The following is a 16,172-nucleotide window of genomic DNA, read 5'->3' as shown; positions in this document are numbered from 1 at the left end:
TGGCACAAACAGGATAATTCTGATAATAGCAGGGCAGCTAGCCTGAACTCACTTCCAGTAAATTAATAGAGAAGCTGATACGGGAATTGATACAGAACAGGATATTATTAATGGCAGCCAATGGTATTTTCATTGAACACGGTCTTGTCAGGTAAGCTTGGCTTGCTTTTCTTACGTGAGATTACCTTCTTGGTTAGTAAAGTAACTATATAAGCATAATAGAACATGAAAGTGTTCAGCTCGATTATAACATAATTTGATGAAAAATGAAGCATTTTACATTCTTGAGTAAGCGTATGTCAAGTGGCTAAGAACTGGTGTATCAGAAGCAGTTGATACAGAATCACACTAAAAAGAATATTTCTAGTGAGATTCTAGTGCCGGATTAGGACTCGTCCCACTTCTGCTAATGTTGACTTCTTGATTTGCAGGAAAAATATTGGATCCCTGATCGGTCACGCATAGTGCTACAGATAAGGGAATCTGAATTGCCTAAAAAGTGGAGTTCAGACCAAAAAATGCTTTAATATAGCCAAATGCATAGCTACAAACCTGGAAACAGGGAGCATGTAGCATATCTACAGAAATAGAGAAGACCACTTAAGAAAAAAGTAGAGACTTCGGAAAGACTTTGGAGATCTTAATAGACAACCTCAGAACATAGTCCTAGCCCAATGGCAGGGAAAAATGTCTAGTGTGATCCTCGAGTACACATGCAGAAGTCAAGTTGGAGCAAGGGTCTGATTTTGTCTGTTGGTAGTATGTATATGTATGGGGAGACTCATGTGCAGTAACATCAATCACATCGCAGGCAGCACTTGAAAAGATGACTTAAAAAGTAGAGGGGAATTCAGGGAATAGCAAAAGTCTTACCTAAGGGCTAGGCAATGTACCTCCTAGCTGGAGCACAGTCTTTTTGGTCCACTTGAAAAATATATGGGAGTGTTAGCACAAGTGTAACACAGGTAGTGGTGTAAGATGCAGATACCAGCTTGGTAAGGGTTCTTTCAGCCAGCTAGGAAATACATGACATGAACTGATGATGACAACCTGAATAGCAGCATCAAATTAGCAATAAATTATCCACGTGTTTCTACAAATATGAATGATCAATTCCTAGAACTAGCTATCAAAGAGACCAGTGGACTCTCCACCTTTTGGTTTTTCAAACCAGGGTGGGACACTTTTCTAGAAAGATTCCTGATGGGGCTAAACCCAGGCAAAGGGGTCCATAAAGGGCACATGGCAGACTGTGACAGGCAAGACAACCTCCTTCTGTCTTCTAATCTTGAGCTTTATGAACTGCTCCCAGGATATAAACCTGGCTATGAAAGTTAATTTAAGGACAGACTGCACACACTATGTATTTGTATATGCTTTTAGTACAGACATTTACTTCACCTTAAACAATACTTTTAACTGTGTATAACAAAGTATGGAAGAATTAGTGAGATGCCCTTTATGCCAGTGACCTCCTTGGTAATTAGGAGCAAGTCACTTAATTTCTGTGCCTTGGTTTTCCCACTTCTAAAGAGTGAACCCAGGTTTCCTCAATCCCTCCCTCCATGCTGGGGGGACCTCTGGCAGGTACTACACAAATGTATTCTTCAAAAAGGGCATAGGTAATCTGGAAGTTGGGGTAAAGCAAAGGATTTTGATTGATGTTTCTAATGGATCAGAGAGCTTCCATCCCACAGAAGGTATTCATGTTACCTTGGTTAGAAATGCTCCCATATTGTGAATCGTGACAAGATAAATTCCTGAGGTTGAATGTCCTGGGGTTGGTTATATAATGGGCTTGCTTTGCAATTTAACTAATGAATGTGCTCAGAGCCCAGATTAATCTTTTAACTTTGATAATTTCTCCCAAGGGAAAACATATAGAGCCTGACTATCTGTAATATTATCCTCTCCCAACAGCCAGAATTATTTGGCCACTTGAATGTTTGTTTTGCTAATGTATGTAGAGCTCATATGTTCACAGATTTTTCTGGAGGAGGTGGAAGGACCCTGAGCTTCACTTGACATTGTACAGCTGGGCCTGCAGGCTTTTCAAGTCATAGCCCTTCCTGAGACATGCCCTGTGAGCTCTTTGGTGGGATGATTTTTGTTGCTGGTATGGCTCAAGTTGCTGTTTTGGTGGGGTTTTTTTCCCCCAGTAGGTCCATATTTAATTCTGTGCCGTCTCAGCCCATGAAAGGTGTCCACTTCAGAAAATAGTAGTTGTCATTCTGCTACTATTATTGTTTTATTAACTGAGGACAAGAGATTATTTTAATCCCATTATGTTAACTTCTTCATTATGCTCCTGTTCTCCTTCTTGGGAGTCTGCTAGAAAATGTAGAGGTGCAGGATACAGAAGATACAGTAAATTTTTATGAGAAATGAAACACGGCTTCCTAGAGTAACATACGCTGTGTAAGACCCTTGCTGTCTGTAGATTGCACCAAGTAGGTCAACTTTGGAAGTCAACATCCTATTTAAACTGTCACACTGTACAGAACTGCTAGTTTAACATTGGTGATTAATGACTGCAGAGTCCATAGTCTCATTTCCAAGCAGACTGTCTGTGGCACTCAGTCATCCCCAGAGAGTCCATAGTACAAGTGCTTGGCAATCTTTCCTTTTATGTTTTGTGATCCAGTTCAGATTGCTGATTTTCTGCAAAAAGGAAACAAGGAGAGGGAACTGACGTGAAAACGCTGACCTTCATTCTGAAGTAATTTCTAAACCTGATTTTTCGCCTCCTAGAATTTGTTCCTGTTTTCCAGTACGCCTCTACAAGCTGAGGTATATATTTGGTGCAATCCCATTGAACATTGAATCAAATGCCCATGCCAGAAGTGGATGTGGCCTGCCATCACAGAGGTCAGGGCAGACAGTTTCGTCCCAGGGGATTCCACCTCCTCCTGGCTGGTCTGTCCCCACCGCCCTGAGCTGTGACACACAGCTCTTGATGCTCCTTCCCTGGCTCCTCCTTCTCACTGCTCCTCCACTGAGGCAGAGTGCCAGCCAGGGCTGCCTGCCCTCCGCCTCCTGGTCCTATCATCCATCTGTGGGGTCAGGGACAAGGGTGTATTTTACCATTTTGAGGGTATTACAGAAATACTCAACAGCACTGGATGTTCCTTGTGTGCTTGAAAGAGGCAGCATAGCTCAGCTCCTTGCCACACCTGTGTGGACAGGCATGTAACATGCACAGGAGACAGGTTTTCTGTTTCCTTTTTTGCAAGCAGTCTGCTGGCTGGCCTGGACCAGCAGCTGGAATAGGGGTCAGCAGCAGGCAAAGAGCTGACGTTCCCCCTAACTTGTCTGCTCCAGCTTCACAGGGCTTCAGAGAAGGCTGCATGGGCCACTGTTTGCAGGACATGGTGATCTTTTCAACCCAACACAGATGACATCCATTACAATATTATCACCTAACATTTGATTATTATGATTTCACATAATTTGACTTATCTTCTAACTTAGCTTGCATAGCATGTACTGCCAATGGTTGCAATATATGCTGAAACCATTTAGTTGAAATAAGTAAATGAGTAAGTCTAATACGATAGAGTTTATGGCATATTGTCCTCCTGGAAATAATTTCAGCAGTAGTGAAGTGTGGAATATCTGCAACTGGAAAGGTCTGTTCTTACACCTGTATCTGCATAGGGTGAAACAAACTGTAGAAATCTGTTTTAAAACTAAACAGAGCTAAATATGTAATTTTTTTGCCTTGAATGTATGAAGATACCAGGGAATTTGAAGTTTATCAAACAGGTGTCATTGCACCAGTCAGATCTACAAGATGCTGCTGTCATTTCAATGCAAAAGAATGAATCATAGTAGGAAAATACTCTCACTTTTTTGTGCTGTTGATAAAGAAAATCTGCCAGAGCCTTTAGCCAGCTGCAGGCAAAGGAGGGAATTTGTAAATAATGCAGTACACAGGCTGTACTTCAGAGTTTCTTCTGTGTTCCTCCCCAGTAGATGAAAGGCAGATTCAGCATTGGATATTCCATCAAGGGGTACAGCTCACCAGCTTTTTGGTTTAGAGCCAATAAGTAACTTCTGGGGAAATAATTTGCCTGGTATGAGTAAGGAAGTATTAATGCCATATTCCAGAGTGAAGAATTTGGACACGAATGAGTGCCCAAGAGTGCTGTTTGTGTGAGCAGGAGAGGGGAGAGCCTTTCTTCTGAGCAACGTCTTAAGAGAGCTTGAGTGGGAAGAAAAATAGGAAAACATGTCATGAGATGGGAAAGGCTATTTAAACAATCCAGTAACATTAGCATGAGAACAAATGAATTTTAACTGGCCCTTGGTCTGGAAACTTAGAAAAGCCTCTTGGCAGTGGGAGGAGGTAAAAACTTGGCTAGTTTCTAAAATAGAAATTAAGACTGTAACTGAGTGTCTGATGTGGTCACCTGTGACAGCAGGGCTTTGGGCTCTCTGATCTAGGGCAATCAGCCTCGAAGAGACCTCCCATGCAAGGAAGGATTTAAACACACTCTTTGCTCTGTGGGGATGAATTTGCTAATGTTTAAGCTTCTGTAGCTTAAGCATGATTTTAAAAGTACATTGCATATGCATAGTTCAATTTTGCAGGCAGCTGACGCATGAAGCTTGCATATCTGGCCTTGTGACTGCCGTGGACATCTGGTCCTGTGTGGGCTGTGTCTCTCCATATTGCACCCATTCCAGGCAAAAAGCAGCAGCACTTCAGCACTGCACAGTGCCCCAGCTTCAGCACGGCATTGCTGGCACACACCTGGGTTTTGGGCAACCATGCACCGAACACCAGCAGGCTGGCTGAGCAGGGACCCATCCCAGGTTTCCTCAAGCACCTTGGAGCAGAGTTGCTGTGCTGTCAGGGCAGGAAAGGCAAATACCACTGCAAACAAATCTCCATCAAGCTAAGGGCTTGGCTGTCACGCTTGCTGGTAGGACTTGACAGGGCTCTTGATGATTTCTTAAAATAAATATTTAACAAGGGATTTTATAATCACAAGTAGCAAGTATGCTTTTAAAACGTTTGAAGGGCAAGAAATTTGCATACGAATGAACTGGAGGTCAAGACCTGGTAGCCATAGGTGTTTATACCAGAGGCTGGGGATTTCCTTCCACCTGCAGGTACTGCAGCTGCTTGCTTGAGTCCATCTCCGAAGCTGACTTGCTTCCTGAATAACGCTTCCTCCTTTAGGAGCAAATGCTTATGACAGCTGAAGTAATTGTATTTATTAGTGATTCTGGGAGCTGGAGGATCAGGGTTTCTTTCCTCCATTGAAAATATATTTTTTAAAAAAGATCTTTTTTGCAGCCGCTGCTTTCATAATTGGCATTCACACTCAGCTGTTGCATTACAGTACAGCAGTACACCACCTTATCTGCAGTACAAGAACCTACCCCTTTCCTGGCTACTTTTAAAACTGAAAATTAATGGATAAGATGGTTCAAGGCAGTCTTTATTTTACAATGTTCAAAAAGTTAACCAAGCCTGTATTTTCAGCCAACTGATTCCAGAGTTTACAAATTGCTCTTACATGGTTCAAGTCTTCACCACTCACTTCAAGTGTGCAGGAACAAAGTGAAGATCCAGTTTCCAAGGCATGGACCCAGGCTTGCAGGCCTTATGTTCCTTTTCCAGGGGAAAGCCAACACGAATCTTTCGTCTTTAAGCAATTTTTAAGATGGTCTGCTTCATTAAATTAGAATCATGTTGATTGCAAGGCTGAAAGAAGCAAAGAAATGCAAGGAAGAGCCAAACTGAAAAGGAACTTTGATATATGCCAGAAAGAAAAGTAAAAGCTTCAAATTACACTGTAGTCTGAGCAGCTTACACACGCTTATCTGCCTGCGGGAGAAATGACTGGGAGGGTGTGGTTTTCTAAACCTTAAATTGCTCAGGTTTATGCAATTCAGCTTTTCTTTGTACCTTCTGTCATACCATAGGCTTCCTCGTCTGACACAACCACCAGCCGCGCTCCGCCTGCAGAGCCAGGGCTGAAGGCTGAGTGTGGTACCCCTGCCCAAGCCTGGGGATTTCACACCTGCAGGACTCCGCCAGCAGCGGATGAGAGACACGGTAAAGCCAGACACGTGAGTTTAAAGATTTGTATCGTTGTTTGTGCTATTCCCACTTTCACCCTTCAGTTGGGCATGAGTTGTTCCAGAGGACCAAAGGTGGAAGAAAATGCTCTGGCAAACAAACCAGCCCTGGTTTGCAGCAGAAGGGAGTGGGTGCCAACCTCAGCCTGCACGCTCAGGAGTGCCTCACAGTAAGGCAGAGATAAATACTTACTGGGTCTGTCATTAGTGGTTCAGTCTCCCCATAATCTAATGCAGGGATTATTTTCATAATCTCACAGAGAAAGCCATATAACGTACCTGTAGGTTGCTGTGCTTCTTGGTAGCCGGTGTTAAAATACTACTTACATACAAACTACGTGCTAGTATTGAAAAGTGCCATGCTTAGTTCATTACCTGTTTATTAGCTAGATATGTTTGGTTTTCTGTCTTCCTTTTGCTAAGAAGGTCTATTTCTTCGGAAAAGTATGTTAAAATCTAACTGATTATCTGTGGAAAGGTGCCATTTGTACTGCTGCTGCTTTAGCCCATAGTTTTATTAATTCTGTGGAAATCCATTTCTTCCCTTCCCCCAAGTTAAAACCCACAAAGTCTCGCTGCAGCCATAGGAGGTAAATCGAGGCATCATTTGCCCCTGTTGCATCTTGCAGCTTCATTTTATGCATATAACTACAACTGAGGTGAGGAGACAGAGAGAACTTGGTTTAGTTTTTATCTTTAGCTCATGTTATCCTCCACTTAAATTTATACTCAGTTCTTAACTCAGATGGTCTTGTAATTCAGTACAGATATATGCAATGGTTGCAAACCTGGGAATATGTATGGATACACATAACCTCTCATAAGTTTCTTTTCTACAAATGAGCCTGATTATTCATATGTGTACATGTATATGCGGACGTGCTAACACAGAACCCGGGGCTGCAATGAGGTTACGTGGACGTCCTCACACGTTGAAGTATATACTTGGTAGACAAGAGATCTAAATACAGAAGTCAGCAGGGCCCGTCCGAATGTTTAAAGCTGAGAATGCTTTGGGCTGTATTTATTGACTAGGGAAGGACTGCTTGCATCAAGCTCTCAGCTGCTCTGATATCTACCAAGCAAAAACATAAAAAACAGGAAAGGCGTGCATATTAGGCTTCTACTTCATGCTTCCACCAGGTGCCTGATGACTAAGAAAGTGTTCCTCCAACAGCAGGAAAAGCAAAAATACCTTAGGTGACTTTACCGAGCACTACACAAGGCACTTGTTTTCCCACAGTCTTCCATAGAAACAGAGTTCCCTGTTCATCCCACCCTCCAAAGCACTTTTCATTTGCTCGTTGACGTTTATGCAGAAAAATATCAAGGCAGATCCACCACTTAATTGAAACAGCACTGTCTATCACCTGCTGTCAATGGAAAAGCACAAATGCTGATCTGTAAATAAAAGCCAGGATTCACCATCAGATATTTGGAAAGCTGCTGCCTCCTGAGGAGTTGTATCCTCAATTCTCCTATCTATTTTCCCGAGACTGAAAATTCCTCTTAAGGGAGTAAGCTGTTACTAAGTTGCTATTTTATATTCTTCCACCCAAAACCTCAGAGCCTATGTATATTTTCCAAAACTATAAATTGAATCAATGTGGGGAAGCTTGTCTTGTTATCTTTCTCTTGCCACCTGAAAATATTCTCTCTCCTGCTGCTGGTTGCTCTTACTTGTTCATGGCCCTGTACAAGTGCGCTCCCTTTCATTCACATGAGTTCTGCTTTTTGGAAGGCTGTTCCAAGCCCATGTGTTTGGGCATTAACTACACCAGGACTTCATTGTAGCACAGAGTTGGAAAGAGGAATGAATGTTCCTGGCTCTGGGTTGCAATTGTCCATCAGAAGCAAAAATTGAATTGTCTTTTGGAAGAAGTTTGAAAGCACTGACGTCTTCCCCCAGCATAGCTTTTCTTTTGCAAAACTCAAATAAATCTTGCACGCAGGACGAGATGATAGATTAGCTTCATTTTGCTGCAAACCAGGAAATCAAGCAACGCTGTTTCCAGCAGGAAGGTAAATTAGTAAAGGCTTTTAAATGCAGCCAGTCTCCTCCACACTGGCTGCTGGAGGGAAGCAGTCCAGTATTTCTGAAGCTGTCAGTCCTGCCTGCGCGGCTGGGTGCTGTGCTTGGCCTGCCTGCCTCCTCTCACCACGGCACCAAATGGAGCCTGCAGCTGGTTTTGAGGGACTCCGTGGCCAGAGCCTTTTGGGGAGCTAAATGAGGCACATCTCTGGTTAAAACAGCCAGGCACTGGTATCATGCAAATCTGCCTGACTTGGTACTGGTTTGCAGTGCACGTCCTGTTCTTCCACTGGAATTTCTGCTCCTAGGAACTGGGATGTGCAAAGGTGCTGTTGATCTTTCCGAGGCTATCCCCAAAGGCTCAAGCTGAATCTGTAAAAAAGATCATTATCTGAATCATGTGATTTGAGAGAACTCAACATGGAAGCAGAAACTTTCACCTTTGGTAAATGTTCAGGTAACAGTTAGTTGGCAGCTCCTGTCGCATAAAACTGCCTGCAACTGCGTACTGTCGTCATCCCTCTGAGTAAACAACAGTAACTCCTTTACACGGAAATCAAGGAGCTAAACACCCTGAAACCTCCAGCAGGTCTAGCAGCTCCTGGCAACCCTTGCCTCAGTTTTCCAGTTTTACTTTAATACACCTGCAACTTTCTTACTAAAACAAAGAGCCTTAATAGAATGATGGTTTACATGTGCTAGTAATTTCTTATTAAGGCATGAGGGCAACTTCTCATGCATCTTTTCAGAAAGTGGCTTGTTTGAAAGCAGGTAAATTCTTATTGTATTTAGGATATAATTCTAGTTCACTTTTTGCCCTAGTTTTTTGCTTTCTGTGCCTTGCAGCTATGTGGTATAGCTACTGTTGAGATGCTGATGTTAAAAACAATAGGTGATGCTGTTACTTTGTTTGCTGTTCTCCTTCAAAGCTGATTTTTGTTTGTAGCTCTTTATGCCATATATTTATCAGTATTTGTTCACACAGGATTTTGCAAGTAGATCTTGGTGCTGGAAAGTATCCTGTAGCATAGCTTTGGGCTTTTGTAGTTTCAGTCTGAGGAGTTAACTGATTATACTGCTGTGATTTCAAAAGAGTACAGCAGTTTAGATCCAGTCAAAAAGAGTCTGAGGCACTGAAATAGCTATAGCTTGTAGAAGGAATTTCAAAGAATTAAAAAATCCCTTTGCCTGCCTGCATGCAACAGATCACATCTGACAGCATGGAAGGATGCAGGAAGCAGGAACAGTTTGAGCACGTAATTCCTAATTGGTTTCTCATCATGGGATTAAGCAGCAAACAATTGGTCTCCACACCCACGAACAGGTTCTGGAAGCAGATATTAATTCAGCCACTGACTTAGCTATCTTTCCCAGGCTGGTGTCACTCGCGTGTCCTGACTGACAAAACCTTAGTAAGCCTCTTCATTTTAAGGAGAATGTTACAAGGCCTTCAGCAGCACACACATGTTAATTAGCAGTGGACTTTATCCGGGAGTTCCCACAAAGCCCCAATTAAAGCAGTGATGAATCAAATCCAGTGAGTAGTACCATCCTCAGGGATGTTGTTTCCCAGCACTGAGTAGATGAGGGCAGAACCAGGCTCTAGAGGATGTGTTTTGGTAGCTGAGGGCTTGGTCACTATAATAAACAAAATGTATTTGCTGAGACACTTGTCGGACAGGGATCTTAGTCATTATCCTGCTACAAAAATATGCCCTGGAACAGAAACTGTTTCACAGCTTTAGCTAGAGAGCTGCTTCCAGTCCTGGTCGAATACTCCCATGTTTCTCCAGTCCTTTCCATTTGGAAGTCAGTTATAAGCTCTAGCATAGAGCTCACTCCCAAATGAGAAATAATGACTATCACCAGACATAAATGGGCACTGTCAGCACTACTTCATAAAAGAGATAACTGCATGAAAGACAGTATGCTCTCTGTTCAAGACCCGAAAAGTAACCAACCTTAACAGCAGAAAACCAGTAGCCAGACCACGGTAGTTGGGCTGCTGGATTCAGCCTCTCCAGTGTGTGATATGTTTCCCTCTTTCAAACAGTGCATTTTTCTTAAATGTGAAATTCAGCACGCAGCATTGCAAAATGCCTGCAAGATCATCCAAACTTCTTCCCCTTGTCCCCTGAAATTTCTGTTTCCAGCTGCATATTGTGTGTCTACCCATTATTTAGGGGGCTGCCTCTGGGCTCTACCACACTCCTAAAATGCTGAAATTTACTTGTTGACTACCCTGCCCGGGCTTGTGTCCTCCTTTTTCCAGGTTCCTGAATGGGACTAGGGCCCAGCAGCTGTCACCCTGGGACGGGGTGGCAGGGAATGCTTTTTGATTGCGTTATTTTAAAGAGCAGAGTGTCACTGTTTCGTGGAGTTCTTCAAGAGGGACTGCTTTTTCTGATTAGAACGTGTTTATTCAGTTGATTTTTGTGGATCCAAGTGGCAGGAGGAAGAAACAGTAAGATACAGATGTAATGTAAGTTATAGACATTTAGAGACCTATAACTTAAATTAGAGATTTTAATCATAATAACTTTTATAATTAGATTATATCTATAATTGTGTCTAGTAATAATTATATATAAATTATAGTACTGGAGAACTATAAGTAGAATTGAGATACAGGTGATTAAATCTTTGCTCCATTGAATCTACTTACTTTTGCCATTGGGTGCAATGGACCAGAGGTTTTACCTAAAGCATTTGCTGCTACTGCTTAGGCAAGTCAAACTGGTGAGCTAGCTGCTGTAAGTTGCTGTTGTCCCTCTGTGGGTACATGTTTCTAAAGCAGAGGACGCAGACCTAGAAGTTAAGAGTTTGTGAGGGCTTTCCCTCAGATCAGGTCTGAGAGTGTCTCTGTGGCCACACAGCTGCACCAGGACTCTTGTGATGAAGGCTGGGCATTGGCATCACGGGAGCCCAGCCCCATGGCATGGGAGCAGCCAGCTGCCCCTCGCCCTGCCCACCTAACCAAGCTGCAGGCTGCTCCTAAAAAAGGTCCCCACAGGGTGTTGTGAGAACTCATTAAGTAGTTTGTCAAGCATTAAAGAGACTCCTGGATCAGAGGAGCAGTTGTAAAGGCACAGTGTAATTAAAGCACGGCTTACTTTATTATGTGTTATTAGCAGGGTTATCCATCACATGTTCTGCACTTTGTAGTTATTAAATTTTATCTCGTGGTCACATGTGAGAAGATGCTATGTGGTCCGGGGGTGGCAGGCACCGTGGCTGTGGGAGGGCAAGGTGAAGTGTAAGGTTTTAATGTCCGCTGGGGGAGAAGTCCCCCATGGTTCTTTTGCCCTTGCCCTTTTGTTCCCTCTTCAGCAGCTCTTCCCTCCCCTGGCACTGAGGAGACAGAGAGGTAGCATCGCCTGCCTGCCCTGCTGACCCACTTGGGGCCCTGGGAAAGGATTGCAAAGAGAGATTAAGACTTACTGTGAAGCTGTATTAAATTAAGATTTTCAGATTCCCATGCATTTCGCTCTGCCTATTGTGTCGTTATTTTAAAGTAGGGCAGGCCCGCACAGAGGACACGTGGCCTGCATGCATGCCAGGTTGTTCATGCAGATGTAGCTCTTGCAGTGGTTTTGTGTTGCGTTGTTTGTGCAGAGCAAACATCTAACGGGGGTGTAAGAGGTGCTTTCAGGATGCATTTGCGCTGGCTGAGCCACTCGCATGTCACAAAGCTGCAAGTGAGTTGGCCAGGCCATTCTTCATCATTATTAAAGTAAATGTCATCCTGCAAAACCACAACAGAGTTTGTGCCACAAAAGAGATAAAAGCTACTTTAAAGCATATTAGAGGGTGCTGTGGTGGGTTTGGTTGGGGTTTTTTTGGTAAATGTTCTTAGTTCCACAGATCAGGAAGTCAACAAGGGTACTTACCTGCTGTCTGAGGACACAGTCTTCAAAGCATGGTGAGCAAAACTTTTTAACTGGGACGAGAAAGTCTTCTCTGAGACTAAATGAGCACCACTGGCAGCCAGGGTGCCACCATCCATCCATGCCTTACATCTACCCCAAGTATGATCAACCCCTTTTCCCTGCTCACTAGTACCCCACAGGCCCTTACCTTTGCATACTGGCAGCAGCTTGTCGTCACATTGAGGGTCATTTTTTCACCTGACGGACCAGGGTCATGGGGACTTTTGCTATGCTCTTTCTGCTAGGCCACCTCGGAGAGTAGCTGAACAATGCATGGTGGAGGAAGGGGTATCTTGCTCTTCTTAAAGAGGCTGGGTACATTTGACCTTGGGAACGTGGTAAGAAGTTGCATCCACTCATTAGGAAATCAGAAAGGAAGGGACATGCCTAGGGATAAACCTTTTTGTTCAGGGAAGTACCTCTGTTGATGGTATGGGCCATCTCAGTGCCTGTCCTGCTGCGTGTGGTAAGGCATGGAAGCTGTATGTGGGGAAGGGAAGGAGAACAAGCTTTTTGGATTACATATTGGGATTCAGTGAGCAGAATTAGTGAATACTATTTCTCTGTGGCTTTGTCTAATATGGTGTAGCTCCAGCATTAGTTTTTCTTGAGGGCTGGCTATGCATAGTTCCTTTTTCCTGCCTGTCTTTGCTGATGTGCAGTATGGCTTGGGTTCAGCCTGCAGCCTCACCTTTTGTGGGAACATTAATTTTTTTCTCTCTCTTACCCAGGCACCTATTATCATGGTAATTGTGGTAATTTAATATATGTGGAGGCTTGTGCCATTCTGTTAGAGTGGACTGAAACTGAAAAATGGATCCAAAAGGTACTGGGGAGCAATAGAGCAGGGGTGAACAAAAAGATCAGAGAGAGAAAAAAAAAGCACCATACTGTCCTGTTTCTTCAGGAAACAGGGTAGAAGCAGTGTCATGGAGTTAATATGAGGAACCAAATTCACGTTGAAGGTGCAGAGCATTTTATTTGATTTATTTTATTTACTTTAAAGCAAATGCTTTTTTTTCCAGGTTTGCACTTTACTCTGTTGCAGCAAGGTTTTTGTGTAATGTCTCACTGTTCCGGTGTACCCACTGTGGGACCATATGTGCCTGGGGGCTAGGCTGTCTGGATTGAGGGCCAGCTCGCTGGAACATCCCATAACTCCACAGTGGTCTGCAGGCCCATGTTTCCTTGCTCCGAAACACAAGAGGAGGATTGGCAGACAGGCATTCCCCATTGCAGAGACACACCAGGCGCACCTGGAGCAAGGACTGGGGATGCACTCCCTCATGCAGTTTGCATGGACTGTTGTACCTATTCCTAGCCACCAGCATCTTGAAAGGCAGCTGGGGCACGTGGCTGTCCAGCCACACACAAACAGTTTTGTCATTTGGTCAAATGGCTGAAAGCAAGCTTGTGGTATTTGTGAGGCTGCCAGCCTTGCCAAAGCCAGCCGGAGCAATCAGCCAAATCAGAGTGGTAATGCACCTTTCGTTACATAACTCGCCATGCAATTTTATAATTTAGTATGTGAAACGTCGATGGCATTTATTATGTCAATTAGGATGAGCACACGTTTAGGAAGCCCTTTAGGAGTCAATCATAATTGCTCAAGAGCCTTGCTTCGGCCACATGATTGACTTCCTTTGAGCAGGTAGACTGTGTGCCTTTGGGAAGCAGTTACTCGCAGCCTGCCCATTTTGCTACAACTCGTCTTCGCACTTGGAGTCAGCTTGTAGTTCTGGCATAAGCTGTCGGTCCAAGTCTGAGTTTACTGAACTTTGAAAAAAACAAGAAATGGAAATTATTACCTCAGCCAGCATAGTATTTGACAACTAGAGGCATGCCAGCAACAAGTCTTTTCAGAAATACTGCCTTCTGCTAAGGTGAGTTCATTCATAGGATGTGTTCCTTGTGATGTGGGTAAGTTAACCGGCGGATACACATTCTCTTATTCAGATCTTCTCTTCACCTCAATCTTGTCCAGCTGTTCCTAATAGTCTCAAATTACTTCTGGGTGGAATTTTTTCATTTTAGCATGCTGAGTAAAGTTTTGTATCCATGAAATCATCAGAAAGAGCAATTCAGGTTTGCGTGGGCGTGTGAGAGAGACACAGACGAAAAAGCGGAATATATTTCCATACATTCCTAACAGACGTTTCAGATACATAATTCCACAACAAAAAAATTTTTCCAACATTGGTTTATTCTGTAAATTCCAGCATGAGCCACAGAGAAAAATGTTTTTTTCAAACAATCTGGTTCTGGTTTTTGAAGTTATTGTGCACGCAGGCACAGTATGACATTTCTGCTAGGTTTCACAGCTTGAGCTACAACTTAAAAAGTTGGGGTTATTCACCTACTGTACTGTACTGTTGGATTTTTCTATTCAGCTGGAAATGCCTTTCATCACTAAAGGCTCTGGAAAGCGCTTAGATTGTTACAAGCTCTGAGAAGGACTTTTTGACTAATAATAACAGCTTTGAAAAACCAGCTGTCTTAAAGCTGAAGCCAGGCAGCAGAGAGGTTTTTGAGCTCCTGTTTGTTGTCTCAGAGACTTTCTGTCTGTCTGATGTGCTGAACCTTTAAATACAATTATTGTCCTCTAAGAGTTAGTTCTAATAGTTTTTCCTATAACCTTAAAAGTCAAGCTGAATTCTTGTCTGCTGTATCGGTGTCTCTGGGATCCCCAGCTCCTCTCCAGCTACTGACTTTTTACCAGCAGGTATACCTCACACGTCTGCCCGTAACAAATCTCCGTTGGAGAGTCTACTACTGATTACACCTCAGACAGAAATAAAATGTTGTGACTTTTCTATAGGTAGAACAGATTTAAAAATAAGGGGGGGGGGGGGGGAGGGGAAAAAAAGAGAAAGATATACATAGGACAAATGCTGGTCCTAAGGTGTGATGATAGGGTTTTAGGCATCTTAGTGTTTTATAACCTTCCTTTGAACAAAGTTTCTAGTATGGGTAGGCTGACTCAGTTCTTTGGCCTTTAGTGCAGCTATGCCAAGGTTGGTGCAAATTATTATATGATATTTTTAAACCAGATCTTTGGAACATGACTCACCATTTTTTGGATGTGAAATACTCTATAATATGTATTATTGGAGTATGGGTCACTCTCTAATGTTTTCCACAACTGTTGTCTGGTATTCTGAAACAAACAGGCTTGCCCAGTGGCCTCCAAAATAAGTACTACCTTGAACAGTAAAGTCAGTGTAATCTATAAAATTTTCAGTTGGAGAGAAGTAGTTAATGGTACAAAACACAGTAATGGGAAAGCCGAGAGGCCTGCCGCCAGTTAAGACAGCTGGATAAAAAAAAAAATAAAATTAAAACAGCATTAAAATTTCTCTAACTAATGGCAAATAGTTTTGTATAAGCATTCAACCCGGTGCCTTGATATAAAACCCTGAATATGAAATAGGTAGTCTTGTAACCTGGATTCTCACAGGAGTAGTAAGGGCTATGCTCCCCTGAGTATAATCACACCTAATCCTGTATAACCTGAGGGGTTTGTGCAGCTGCTTGAGTGAGGGAGGGACCTCTGCTCCACTCTTCTCCCCGGTGTGGGCGAGCCACTAGATGGGGACAATGCCCATGTCTCCCGACCTGCCCGCGGCTAGCCACTGGCATCTGGGCTGAGGCTTCTTAAAGAGTGAATTCTGTGACTGTGGAAGGTGCCGAGGCTCCTAGCAATTTTATGTGGGTATTTTTTAACAATCAAGACAGCAATCTCCAGGGTCTCAGTAACACAAGTTGAGTATCAAGGAAGGCAGATGTTGGCTACAGCATGTTCACCGCTCATGTGGTGAAAGGAAGGCCAGGTAAAAGCATCTCTGGAAGAATAAGGAGCTTCAATTTGGCAGCTGGCGATGCTGCTGTCACCGAGCAGTTTCCTAACATGCAGACCGGTCCCTTTGGCCATACAGTGCCATGCCGAACCCTGTAAAAGGATGGCGGTGGCTCATGTAGAGATGTGCATTTGCAGGAGATAACAGCCCATGCAGGGGCTGGAGGAAGAAAGTAGCACAACTTCGTTATCACAGTCCAGCTAAGAGGAGCACGACAGCGCTGTCAGTAGTGTTGCTGCCTCCTACGGCGTTGTGCAGCAG

The 16,172-nt window shown here is 43.4% G+C and overlaps 1 protein-coding gene across 2 annotated transcripts in view; it reads left to right on the top strand.

Annotated features, from left to right (window-relative positions):
* Nucleotides 1–5,910: 5,910 nt before the first annotated feature.
* Nucleotides 5,911–16,172, top strand: part of LNX1 (ligand of numb-protein X 1) — an 83,680-nt gene continuing 73,418 nt past the window's right edge. For both annotated transcript variants that reach the window (XM_027797315.2, XM_027797314.2), the window contains exon 1: nucleotides 5,911–6,084. The gene's annotated coding sequence lies outside the window, so the exon portion shown is untranslated. The remainder of the gene's footprint in view (nucleotides 6,085–16,172) is intronic.

This window comes from Falco cherrug, chromosome 1, assembly GCF_023634085.1.
Source record: "Falco cherrug isolate bFalChe1 chromosome 1, bFalChe1.pri, whole genome shotgun sequence".
Taxonomy (NCBI): Eukaryota; Metazoa; Chordata; class Aves; order Falconiformes; family Falconidae; genus Falco; species Falco cherrug.
This window is presented reverse-complemented; position numbering and strand designations above follow the sequence as displayed.